At 34.3% G+C, this 13,524-nt stretch overlaps 2 protein-coding genes across 5 annotated transcripts in view; both read right to left on the bottom strand.

Annotated features, from left to right (window-relative positions):
- Positions 1 to 13,524, bottom strand: part of LOC111059185 — a 267,640-nt gene that overhangs the window by 60,107 nt on the left and 194,009 nt on the right. The gene's annotated exons all lie outside the window — the stretch shown is intronic.
- The window catches only part of LOC111058921 (uncharacterized protein K02A2.6-like), a 37,649-nt gene that overhangs the window by 11,910 nt on the left and 12,215 nt on the right, over positions 1 to 13,524 (bottom strand). The window contains exon 2 of the mRNA XM_039435858.1: positions 13,305 to 13,429. The gene's annotated coding sequence lies outside the window, so the exon portion shown is untranslated. The remainder of the gene's footprint in view (positions 1 to 13,304; positions 13,430 to 13,524) is intronic.

The raw sequence follows: 13,524 nt of genomic DNA, 5'->3' as shown, positions 1-13,524 counted from the left end.
AAGAGGATAAGGCGAGTGATGCGAGCCTGCTGGCTTGTATATCATAAGATGACAATATGCTTACTACTAATAAGTTCCCTAAAAGCACTTACGTATACGAGGAAAACATAAAATGAATGTCGAGTGTTGATGAAAAATTGTGAGTCAACAAAAGAAAGCAGACAATAAAACAATAAGAGGATCTGAAAGGGTTGCGCTCAGTAGAATACTGCGTAAGTAGAAAGTTATGAACTGGCTGTCTGAGAATAGAATCACTGAGCAAAACCTTCTTATGGACTCTACAGTGTCTGCAGAAGAGGGAAACAATAGAAAAATAATATAATAATGATTTCTTGGAGAATGAAATTGTGCAGTATCAGGATAATAGGAATGCATGATAATTCAAGATTCCCAGAAATGAGGGGAGTTTTCTCTGACGAGAAAATCTCAAATAGAATAGCTCACAATTGAAGGATATGATGCTAAGAACAAGATATTAAGCTTGTCTGCGTCTGCTTGAGAGTGATATAAATTTTATACTATCTCGAAAAACACTATGAATAGAAGCACGTTTTTTTCTCAACATTCAAATGAACACAGATTCAATTGTTTTAGGAGAATGAAAAAATTCTTCTAGTTGGTAACTAACTCCTCTTAGATTTTATATTCTTGAATTCAACTTTGATCAAGTTTCAACTGTTTAATTGTTTCCAGTCACCAAGATTATGTAGAGTTATAAGCTTATAATCAGTTAATGATCAAGGTTAATTGAAATAGTTCAATTCAATAACAAAGAGAACCTAATTATCAATTGAAATTTGAAATGCCTCCGAAACTACAGAGCTTTGAGAATGGCACAGGCAGCACAGTTGCGATACTTACTATCTAGACACTACATCTTGCTATAATAGTTGGTTGACAATCAGAGTTGGCCTTTTCAGCGAGTGGGCGAGGTAAAGTGATTTTGTCACTTCAATAACTTCGAATAGACCGCACATTCTGCGTAGCTGTGGTCTAGATTCCATCATAATAGGTGAGCTTCAATCAAACTTTGGTACGAAGATTAGCATGCACGAGCTTAGCAAGCTCGTGGAAATTCACTAATTACTACCTACTTATATATTACGCTCTAAAATACCACGTGCATTCATTCCTCATAGCCTAGAATATTTTTAAATTTCACTAAAATAGACTATTGGTGGATATCTTGTATTACAAAGCCACGCGTCTCTATATCAGAAGTTTCAGTTTTATTGAGTTTCGAACTAATTCATTTTGTTTTATTAACTTCGTTTTTGATAGAGCACGAACAGACTTTCTACTTCTACATTAAAATTTCTTTATTACATTAAAAACTCTTAATGCATTCAGATTCAACTTGCGCTTCAACCTTTGAGAGAGCTATTTGAAGTAGTTGAAAATGGATTTTGTCCGAACTAATTAAAATCATCAATGAGGAGCCAAAGTTAAATTAATACCTTCGCGTATTAGTTCTCAAACTTAGGGGTGAACTGGAAAGTTGAGTCTCCATGACTAATTTCATCCATAAAAATAGCTTTGAATGATTCTTGCTTCTATAGTGAGGTCCACGTTATAATGGCAGTGGAGAGAGATAGGAGAAAAACGTTACCGAACCTCTCTGTCTTGTCAATGCCTTCTAAAGACAGTAGCTGATACAGGTTTATTGATGTAATAGCAACTGTTTATTCTCGTTTAAAATAATCAATAATATTTTATTAAGAAAGAAATTATATTTTTCAATTATTTCATAATTAAGATGAAATATTTTGTTAATTAATTGACCGAACGTAGTGAGGTCTATTTTTTAACTAGGATTTTCTTTTGTCTGTCCGTATGTAACGCGATTACAGTCAAACGCGTTGATAGAATTCCATGATATTTGGCAGGAATATTTCTTTTTCAACTGTGCGTCGATGTACACAAAAGGTTTTTTGAAATTTTGCATTTCAAGGATAATATGAAAAGGAAAGCAGTTCCTCCATACTCTGATATCACTATATATATATATATATTCCTCTTGATAGACAAATCTCCCAAGTGATTGTGATCACAAGTCACTATGATCGAAGAGAGTTTCTCTCTCTCAAATTTGTATTTTAAAATTCTGCTAGTTGCTGTTCCCCGAATATCTCTGTGGTTTTCAAAAAAAAAAAAAATATGCATATCACCTGAAATCAAATAATCGCTTTGCTTCTCTCAACAATAGCCACTTGTGCTTTCACCAACTTAATCTGAATCACGACGTTCATTTGACTTGGAAGGGATACATCAAGGGTGTCTTACACTTATCTAAATACCTACTTGCATAATTACTCAAATATAACTATAATCAATAGCTTTCATTTTTAACAATCACCTTCAAGTACTTTCTACATCTTTACATCAGTGCAACTTCATCTAATTTTGCTTCAACTCTGATGCACAATTTTGGTGACATCAATGATATTAATTTATCAAATAATAGTTGTCTCTTGTCAGGAGCCTATAGGCACTTTTATTTATACTTGAAAGTAATGCATTGAACTCGATGTTGAAAAAATGCATCGGTCTCTTGAGAGTTTGATGCATTAATGTAGTTACGATAAATATTTTCTTGAACGAATTTATGTAGCGTTGACACAGGGTTTGAAAACTAGATAGAACCAGCTAAAACTCTGTTGTTAAAAAATCTTGTCATCTACATTATCATTAATGGTTGTTGAGAAGTAAAATCGTAACTCGTTTATTTCTGTTCAAGTAATTTCTGGATTGAGCCTACTCAGTAAAATAAAATACAGAACATGTCATAACAGGGAATGCTGTAGGAATCTTCAATCTACAGCAATTGTATTTATTATCGTAGTTATCTCAATCATAGAAAAGCCAGCAGTATTAAAGATTGGTGACAGTGGAATAATTATAATTGATATTGCAGGAATGTGAAGAGTTGTAGCGAAATCTCATTGCTAGGTGTGTGAACCGGCAACATTGGATTTTCAGTGATAAGAGATGGTTCAAAATAGCTTATTTCGTTGTTCATAATAGCAAAAAAGGAATTTAGAAATATGGTGATTTGAGAATAGGAGATAACGCATGGGGCTATCTGGCAATCTCAAACTGCTACTTGTGAGAAGCGATGTACTAAGGCATAGCTGCTGAGGTGGATTCACTTAAACTGGCAGTAGCGTATGACCGATCAAAGGAGAGACCGACATGATCCTTTACTCGGCATTCGTAATGTAGAGATCGCTGCGTGGAGAGAAGCATATGCTCGTATACGAATGACGGATTAAAAAGGAACTTTGGATTTCTCTTTCGTAATAGAGGAAAAAGCAGTAGCGAGAATAGAAGATAACGCATGGGGCCATCTGTTTTTTTTTTGACTGCAGCTAGTAGTAGCGAACGGTCGATCATAGTGGAGAACAATTCTCTATTCTCTCTTTACTCCTCATTCGTAAAATGCTGTGCTCCGCTACGCGGAAAGAGCCATTTTACGGATGACGAAGTAAAGGAAAGCAAACTCAACACACATGGCTTTTGCAGCAACGCGCGAGGAGGCTCGAATTGGGTGCATACCAGTCTGCTACTTGTCTAAAACACATAGGAGCGCATTACCATTTCTCTCTCTCTATAACCTTGGCACGAGCGATGGATTTCACTACGTAACATCACATTAGATAAGGAAAGTATATCACGCATCGAATTGCAGCAACAGAAGGTGTCATTTGCTTTGAAACGTTCGAACTGATAAAATGAGTGCTTATTTCGATTGCGAAATATGATAGATTTGATGTTGAAATTGAAGTGAACATAATATTTGAACGATTTGTGTCAAAATCAGGAAATTGAAGAAGTTTTGGCCAATAGCCTGTTTTTTCTTTTCCAACTATTGTATTGTTCGCTCTATCTAATAAATAAATAAAGCTAATGAGAGAATGCTTTATTCGTGTAGATTACAATATATACTGGTTTTTTACACTTATATACAATTATAAATGAATTTACATAATATAGACTGAGAAAATATTTTTTGAAGTGCATATGATATGAAAAAAGCAGTTGTCAATAGTTGTAGCTAATATTGTTATGCATTAACATGAATTTGGAAAGAATATTTGAAAAGATCCTTGCAACTAACTCTAGAACGAGAAACTTAAAGAGTAATAGGGTTTTAGCACATCTACAAAAGAGTTTCTTATCTATACTAGACTGGGATTGATTCACTTTAATCTGTCAGTATAAGTTGAATTGGGTTCTTAGAGATTCATGATGCTGAAGTAAGATCTGACTGAGAGAATAATTTGAGCATATCTTCCAAGGTTGACTCTCACTGTCAGTATTTAACACATCTACAAAAGAGTTTCTTATCTATACTAGACTGGGATTTAATCTGTCAGTATAAGTTGAATTGGGTTCTTAGAGATTCATGATGCTGAAGTAAGATCTGACTGAGAGAATAATTTGAGCATATCTTCCAAGGTTGACTCTCACTGTCAGTATTTAACACATCTACAAAAGAGTTTCTTATCTATACTAGACTGGAATTTAATCTGTCAGTATAAGTTGAATTGGGTTCTTATAGATTCATGATGCTGAAGTAAGATCTGACTGAGAGAATAATTTGAGCATATCTTCCAAGGTTGACTCTCACTACACTTGCATATGATGGATTCACTTCAATTTGACAGTAGAAATATGGATTCACTTTGCATTTAAAGATTTTAGGGTTGCATTTAAAGTAAGGAAAGATGGATTCACTTTAATTTGACAGTAGGGAATTTTTCCTCCAAAAAGGGAATTTTTTTTTTTTTCCCCTCCCCCTCGTCCTCACTGGGAGAGGGAGAGGGAGAGGGAGAGGGAGAGGGAGAAGGAGAGGGAGAGGGAGAGGGAGAAGGAGAGGGAGAGGGAGAGGGAGAAGGAGAGGGAGAAGGAGAGGGAGAGGGAGAAGGAGAGGGAGAGGGGGAGGAGAGGGGGGAGGAGAGGGGGGAGGAGAGGGGGGCGCATGCGCAGAGGGGGAGGGGGGAGGGGGGAGGGGGATTTGCGCAAAAATTTTTCCTTATTTCTCGCGGATTGCGCAAAAATTCTTCCTTGAACTCTTGATATTAGGCTACTAGTATCATAGAACATTATTATTGATGTCATCTTGCTTGTTTTAAAAAGACCTTTAAAATGATTAACCACACAATGGGTGTTTACATTTTTAATATCCCAGTTACAACCCCCAAGTAAACCTCTTATGTGGGGTTGGAACTCAGTTGTAACTTACATTAAAAGGTAGAGTATTCTATCAATAACTTATCCTGAAAGTTACAGAATTATATCTACAACAGTCTCCAAATTATTGAAGGGTTCTCATACATATGACTCACTCTGTATATGTGCATATGTATCGTTGAATTTCAAAGGTTGTTGAAAAACTGTGTTTGAAGGAGGTTCCGTCTTTGGGTAGCAGTGATTGGACATTGGTTGCAAAAAGGCAAACGTGTAGAAGAAATTTGAAAAGAGTATTGGGAGCAAGCGGTGAAATGTACAAAACAATGAGTTCTTCTTTGATTCAAGTAACTGATTTGCAATTTCTCCACATGTATTGGGACTACTAATTTATGATTATTCCATACTTTCATGAAAGAAAGCCTTTTTGACATGATTGTTTCATTCACAAATAAGTTTATTGAATGGACTATTTTCATTTCACAACATATATTGGACAATTCAATTTTCTATCTGTAAGTCAAATATTTTCTTGGATTTTTATTTTCATACTTTGAAAACATGATCAATAATAATAGTTTACCAATGATGAATTTTGTGTACGTATTTATGTATGTCATTGGACTTTGATGATACTGCTATTCCCTTATAATTGAAAAAAAAATGGGTTGGTTCAGGTGGTTTACACTCAAGAATAGTATAATAGTAGGTTGCCTTGATCACATAAGATGCGTGGAGAACGCAGCCTACTATGGTGTGACGTCATGCTGCGACCTCTCGCCAAGGCTTAACATGCATTCAAATGTAAAAATGCCAAACTTTGAACCCTCATAGCAAATCAACCTTCAACTTTACATAGAAGTGATTGACATAAAAATGTTCAGCATTTTATCCCCTTTGAAACAATATCAAACTAATTTTCAGTAAAAATCCTATAAATGTTACCGGCGAGCCTAAAACAAATCGTTTGAACACACAATTTGATTTGATAATACCATTTCAAATACGTTTTAGTACTTTTATTAGTTTTTTCTGCATCGTTTTAGTTCTTTCTCTTAAACAGATTCTATTCTCATTTAGAAATTTTATCCTTATGAAGGTCTGTGGAAAGAGCTAACAGCTTCTTTGGGAATTTCAGGATATTAACGTTATTTTATCAACAACTCCTGAAACATAGCAATGTGAACCCATCAAAGGTTGCCTAGCTTCATCACAAAAATAAACAGTCTAGATAAGCCCTAAGAATATATGAACATCATTTAAACATTATAAAGATTTTTATTTATCCTAATTATGATAAAAAATAGATAATCACGACTTTTAATGACTTTAATGCTGTTATTTTATCAAAAAATAAAGCGCATTACACTACTGTACTGTAAGGTAGTTGAATAATTTCATAAATAATTAATGTTATATTATTTGAAGTTATAATCTATTCTTGCTTTACACAAGTGTTTTTTGCATTCATAAGTATCCCATGGACTTTGAAATAAAAAATATCATACTACCGTGAATGATATATGGTATTTCCTTCTTAAATTTGTGTCCCATGAAAATAATCAATAAAATATACTAATAATTGTCAATAATAATAATAATACTGCACTGAGCAGAAACAAAAACACGATACAAGAGCAACGTGTTGGCACTACACTTTCCAGTAGACAACTGGAATAATTATTAGTAACCAGACAGTTCAACGTTCTAAAAATAACTTGTAACCATGGTGAACAGTTCCATGATTTCGCTTAATTGGTTCTAGGTATATGTCAATTAATAAAGTCTTAAACAAATATCATTAATACAAATGCTTGCAACTAGCAAGCAGGCAACGATACTATAAATTTTCACAAACGATCATTGTCAAATAAGAAACAATCATTTTTAAATATTATTGGACGACCAGCATAAAATTGAATAGGTTTGCTTCATTTTGTCATGTTATTGTTTAAAATAAGTCCAAAACAAATAAGTTACCAGCCTTTTCACAAATATGAATCGGGTTTACCGATTGAATATAGTGATAGATTCAAGGACTTTCTACACTTTTCGAAATGAATTAATGTTTTCAAAATACACATTGATGTGGAGCTTGTTTCTTTCTAAATTGAATAGCATATTCATATTCTTTATCAATACAGCGGTTTTTATGTGAGGAAGTGATATTTGACGCGGTTTTTTGTATGTAATTCTTATGGAAGCCGGCGTTTGCCAGCTGGGAGGTCGAAGTTTGAAGTAGGCTCCTGCCATCTCATCTGCTTATGTAAACGCGATCAAGGCAACCTGCTATACACTATCCTTGGTTTGCACTCTGTAGTAGACCAGAAACCAGATGTTATGCAAAACAGATGACATAAATCAGTTATAATATTTAATAGTTTGTTGATTGGAATTCACTCTATCCTACATGTTTTAATAGAGATTACACACATTGAGTATTAATCTTTGAGACTTATTTATTTCTAATATTCTACATGGCGCAGTCGGTAAATAAAAATCACAGCAAATGTCAACCATTCGACAGAACAACCGAAGATTGGATATATTGGCATGAAAGGTTCAAGATTTTCCTACGAAATGGAAACATCAAAAACGAAGAAAAAAAACGAGACTTACTACTTGAGAATCTGGGACCGCAACCATTCAAGATAGTTTTCGATTCTATGCATCCGACCCCCATAAACAACATTGGATTTAATGATGCGATAGAAGTCTTAAACAAATACTACACGAAACCACAAGCACCTCTATCCCAGAGAGTTTGTTTTTCTCGACGATTCCGGATTGAAGGTGAGACCATAACTCAATTTGAACTAGATTTAAGGTTTCTTGCAGGAAATTGTAATTTTGGTGATAACCTGGATGAACGTTCAAGAGATCAGTTCATATTAGGCATCAACAGCGATAGTTGGCAACTTGAGTTATTGAGAATGCATGCATCAACACAAACAACTTTTACAAAAATAGTAGAATCAGCAAAATTGCTAGAAACCGTTAACCTTCAACAGCAAGAAATTAAAAACAGTTCTACAAATTTGAATAGAGTAAAAATTTCTGATAAACATCAGGCAATGGAATCTAACCCTCGAAAGTACAACGAAAAATATGAAAAGAAATCGACTCTAAAATTGAACAAAAATACACATTGTCTCCGTTGTGGAAACCGGCGACATTCTGATGGTGTCATGTGCACTGCAAATAACAAATTTTGTAAAGCTTGCGGAGGTAAGAACATTTTGCTAGAGCATGTCTAAAAGTAGGGTACGCTACAATTGTAAAAGACAAACAGATAAATCAGGTCCGCGAAAATTTATCAATAGAAGATGACAACCTGTCACTTTCCGATATTGAACATATAAGAACTCTGGAAAAAGGCTATAAAGTAATGGTGAACGTTAAACTCAACAACAACACAGTGAAAATGCTGTATGATCCAGGTGCCGCTTACAGCATTATTGACGAGAAATTATGGAAAAAAATTGGAAGTCCCATTTTAAAACCAACAAGAAACCTCATGGCATACACAGGGATTGACATTGAAACAATTGGAGAAACACATATAAATGTCAATGCTTTTGGTGACTCCAGGAAATTACCAGTAATTGTTATAAAGAAAGATGACATACCTTTGTTTGGACTTAATTGGGTCCTCAAATTCAATCCACCCTTACCTCCCGGTGCTGAAATATGCTCAGTAAAAAAAACGATAAGCTCTCCACAAAAAAAGAACTCAGTTTTGGTAAATAAAATAATCACAGATTTTTCTGATGTTTTCAATCCAAATCTGGGAACAATAAAGAACTGCAAGGTACTTTTCCACATGTCAAAAAATGCCATACCAATAGTTGCAAAACCACGTCCAGTTCCGTTTTCCTTGAGAAAAGCAGTAGAAATGGAACTACAACGTTTAGCAGACAGTAATGTACTATCACCCGTAAACACAAGTGAAGAACCTATCACATGGTCCTCACCAATAGTTATTGTGGTGAAACCTACAGGAGCAGTCCGGATATGTGCTGATTTTAAAACCACCATAAACAAGTTTATAAGTCCAGACAACTATCCCCTACCTAGGTTTGAAGAAATCACTTCAAAACTTACAGGAGGGAAAGAATTCACAATTATTGATTTGAAGGATGCATATCTACAAATGGAAGTTGATACTTCTGTACAAAAGTATCTCACTATTTCTACTCATAAAGGATTTTTCAGATATTCACACCTTCCTTTTGGGATAAAAATAGCAACAACAGCTTTTCAGTGTAAAATGGATCAAATCTTGGCTGGCTTGGAAGGCGTTGCATGTCTTTTAGACGATGTAATAATAACAGCTCCCACAAGAGAAGAACACATTAACAGAGTCAGGGAAGTGTTAAAACGTTTTGAAAACAATGGACTTCGAGTACAATCCACAAAATGTAAATGGTTTGAGGAATCAGTAAACTATTTGGGACACAGAATAGATCAAACAGGTATACACCCCACAACTGAACACATCAAAGCCATAGAAGATATGCCATCACCGAAAAATGTCAAAGAACTAAGATCCTTCTTGGGATCAATCAACTACTACAGTAAATTTGTTCCACATTTACAATCACTGTGCATTCCGTTACACAAATTACTTCAAAAAGGAGCAAATTGGCACTGGGATAAAAAACATGAACAAATCGCTACAAAATTGAGACATTTATTAACAACATCAGATACTTTAGCTCATTATGATGAATCACTTCCTCTAATTCTTGCCACAGACGCAAGTGAAGTCGGATTAGGTGCAGCTCTTTTTCACAGATATACTGATGGTACTGAAAGTCCAATTTTTTTCGCATCAAGATGACTTGACAAAGCTGAAAAACGGTACAGTGTGATTGAAAAAGAAGCATTAGGTTTAATTTTTGGAGTAACACGTTTTGAACAGTTCCTCTATGGCAGACACTTTGAGATTCGTACTGATCATAAAGCTTTAGTGAAAGTTTTCGGTGAAAATGACTCTATTCCAAAAGTTGTTTCCAACCGTATTGCTAGATGGGCTTTAATTTTGAGCTCATACGACTACTCAATAAATTATCACAGAGGTGCAGATAATGCAACGGCGGATATGCTATCAAGGTTTCCTTTGGAAAATGTATTGAAGTCAAAAAACGAAAAGTTAGGGGAAAACAATAGAGCACATCTTTTCCACCTTCGATTTCAAGATATACCATTATCAACAAAGAGCTTACAAGAAACAACAAAACATGACACAACACTTGCAAAAGTTACAAACTATCTCCGAAGTGGTTGGACAACAGATACAAATGTAAACAAAGAACTACTACCATATTACAATAAACGAGAAGAACTATCATTTGAAAATGGCATACTCCTCTGGTCGGGTCGTTTAGTCATACCCACAAGATTAAGAACAAAACTACTACAAATTCTTCATGAAGGTCATCCAGGAATTGTAGCAATGAAAGGAAAAACATGATTCCAAGTATGGTGGCCTGGACTGGACAAAGATTTAGAGGAACATGTAAAACACTGCACCGCATGTCAAGAAAACAGAAACAGAGATGTTGAAATGCCACTTTTCTCATGGACTCTTCCAACAGAAGTGTGGTCTAGAATCCACATAGATTTCGCAGGACCATTTTTAGGGAAAATGTGGTTAGTCATTGTAGATGCTAGATCAAAATGGCTCGAAGTGATACCCATGTCAACAACCACAACAAAATCCACGATCAATATATTACATGATCTATTTTCTAAATTTGGCTACCCAAGAATAATTGTAAGTGACAACGGTCCTCAACTGACTTTGTATGAATTCCAAAATTTCTGCAAAGAACTGAACATAAAACATGCACGTATCACCCCATATCACCCAAAAAGCAATGGATTGGCGGAGCGTTGTGTACGAACGTTCAAAGAACGTATGGGAATTTCAAAAGGAAGTACTGGCACCTTACAAGAAAAACTAAATAAATTTTTATTCGCTCATAGAACATCCCCAAAGAGAGCAACGGGAAAAACACCTGCTTTTATGATGTTCGGTCGCGAGTTACGCTGCAAAATAGATCTATTACTACCAGATGTTAACGACAGAGTAGACAAAGAGTTAGTTAGACAAGGGAACAGCAAGCCGAGAGTCAACGCAAAGGTGTTCGGAGAGGGCGATGGCGTATGGGTACTAGACAGATCAGGCAAAGGCTACAAAAAAGGAAAAATCGTTAAAGTAAATGGACCATACTCATACCTAGTGAATGTTGAGGAAACGATGAGAAGATGCCACGCAGATCAACTGCGATATGCAGATTGAACTTAAGAAGAAAGGGGGAAGATGTAGTGTACCAGAAACCAGATGTTATGCAAAACAGATGACATAAATCAGTTATAATATTTAATAGTTTGTTGATTGGAATTCACTCTATCCTACATGTTTTAATAGAGATTACACACGCTGAGTATTGATCTTTGATACTTATTTATTTCTAATATTCTACACACTCACCATTCTATATGAAGACCGAGTGGCACATATATGTGTCACGAGTGAAAAAACCCTGAAAAACTTGAGGAATTTAATGATCTTCCAGAGTAATTTAAATTACTGTTAAGGAAATATTCATTTCAACAGGTGATATGATTTGGAATGTCTGGAGTATTCTGTATTAGTTGACTGGTATATATTAAGTAAACCTAATTTTTTATTGGGAGGAGTTGATTATTCATGTGGCACATATATGTGCCACCCAGGAGTGAATGTGCTATTCCTTTATAGTCGAATATATGACATTTTTGGTTATGTAAATATGGATGTTACTTATTTTTATTGTATGAAACTCAATGAAAATTAAACTTGAACTTTCAGCAGTAAAATTATAAAAAAATTTTGGGACATGTTCTTCATTATCAAAATTTGGGAATAAAATAGTTTTGGGCAAAGCCTGCTATTCTTTTCAAATTATATTTATATGATTTGTGATTGTATCCACAAAAGGATGAATACATCCAGAACCAACCAATATTTTCATGATAAATAAATGTCTTGTTCTATATAGATACAGAGTGGCCCAAAAACCTTGTATTTTCGATTAAATGGATATTTTCGGAATTTTTTTTTTTAATAGTTCAACAAGTCTATGAAGAATCTATCCTCTAAATCTCAAGGATTCATCTTTTATCGAATTTTAAATGTTCTGTCCCAAAAATTTAAACTTTAGGCTCTCATATCTCAAAAAGTAATGATTGGAAAAAATGTTTTCCTGAGAATACCTTTTCATTTTGATAGCTTGATGATATACAAACCGAAAAACTTTAAAAACTATCACCAGTATAAATTCTATTTTTAGCCTTTGCACAACCTTGAACCTTAAACCGACTCTAGCCGCGGTTCACACTTCTGCCAGTTCACTCATTCGTCAAACTTCTTGTAACATAACCAACATTAAAACTGTACCTTGGAACAAGAATCAATAATTCTAAAATTTGAAATTTTGAGACAAGAGCATTTAAAAAATTGAATTATTGTTTCTTGTTCTAAGGAATTCCTTTCTTCTTCTAGAGTGTAAATCTTCAAAGAAACAAAAAAATTTGACTCATAACCTTAATATTTGGACTAAATTTTAATCAATAATTTTAATTTTGTAATTTACTGTTAAGGGCAATTGCCTGTTTGTAATAGGTTAATTTAAATAGATGACTAAATATTATTTGTTACTTGGGGTATAAGATGCATTTAATCTTTACAAGCATTCACATTCACTTAATACTAACATATAAATCATTGATAGAACTATGTAACTTAGTTCTGCAGCTGCACTTCTGACCCAATTTTTCTCGTGACTCAAGTCTCCAATATGGTTCTTTGGAAATTACTAGGTTATACTAATTTGCAGCTTGTTTTACAATAAATTTTTCCTTCATATGAAATTAGAAATCTGAGCCTATTCAATTATAAAATTATCATTTTAAAATCTTAAAACTGCTTCAGTAATTCTTGAATATATTGTAGGGAAGTTTGGTTGTAAAGGTTGTTTATGAAGTTGTTTTTGAGGTTGTAAAGTAAGTTGTTTATGAATGGTGAAAGAATTGATTCTTGAAGGAAATAGTAGAGTGCAACTTACTAAAAATGGTTTCCATCAGATGTAGAAAGGGGTTTTAAATTCAATTCAACTGTATAGTTGGCAGCATATTCGTCTTTCATGGTGGATTTTAGTATATGCGTCTGCAGTTCTATTCCCACCTTTACCTGAAATCAAATGAAACTTTAATTGTATGAATGCGATTCTCTAATTGAAAGGAATTTAATGAGTGATGTTAAATAATATAACAATAAACCATTAC

This window comes from Nilaparvata lugens, chromosome 9, assembly GCF_014356525.2.
Source record: "Nilaparvata lugens isolate BPH chromosome 9, ASM1435652v1, whole genome shotgun sequence".
Lineage (NCBI taxonomy): Eukaryota > Metazoa > Arthropoda > Insecta > Hemiptera > Delphacidae > Nilaparvata > Nilaparvata lugens.
Note: the sequence above shows the minus strand (reverse complement) of the source record. Positions and strands in the feature narration are given on the sequence as shown.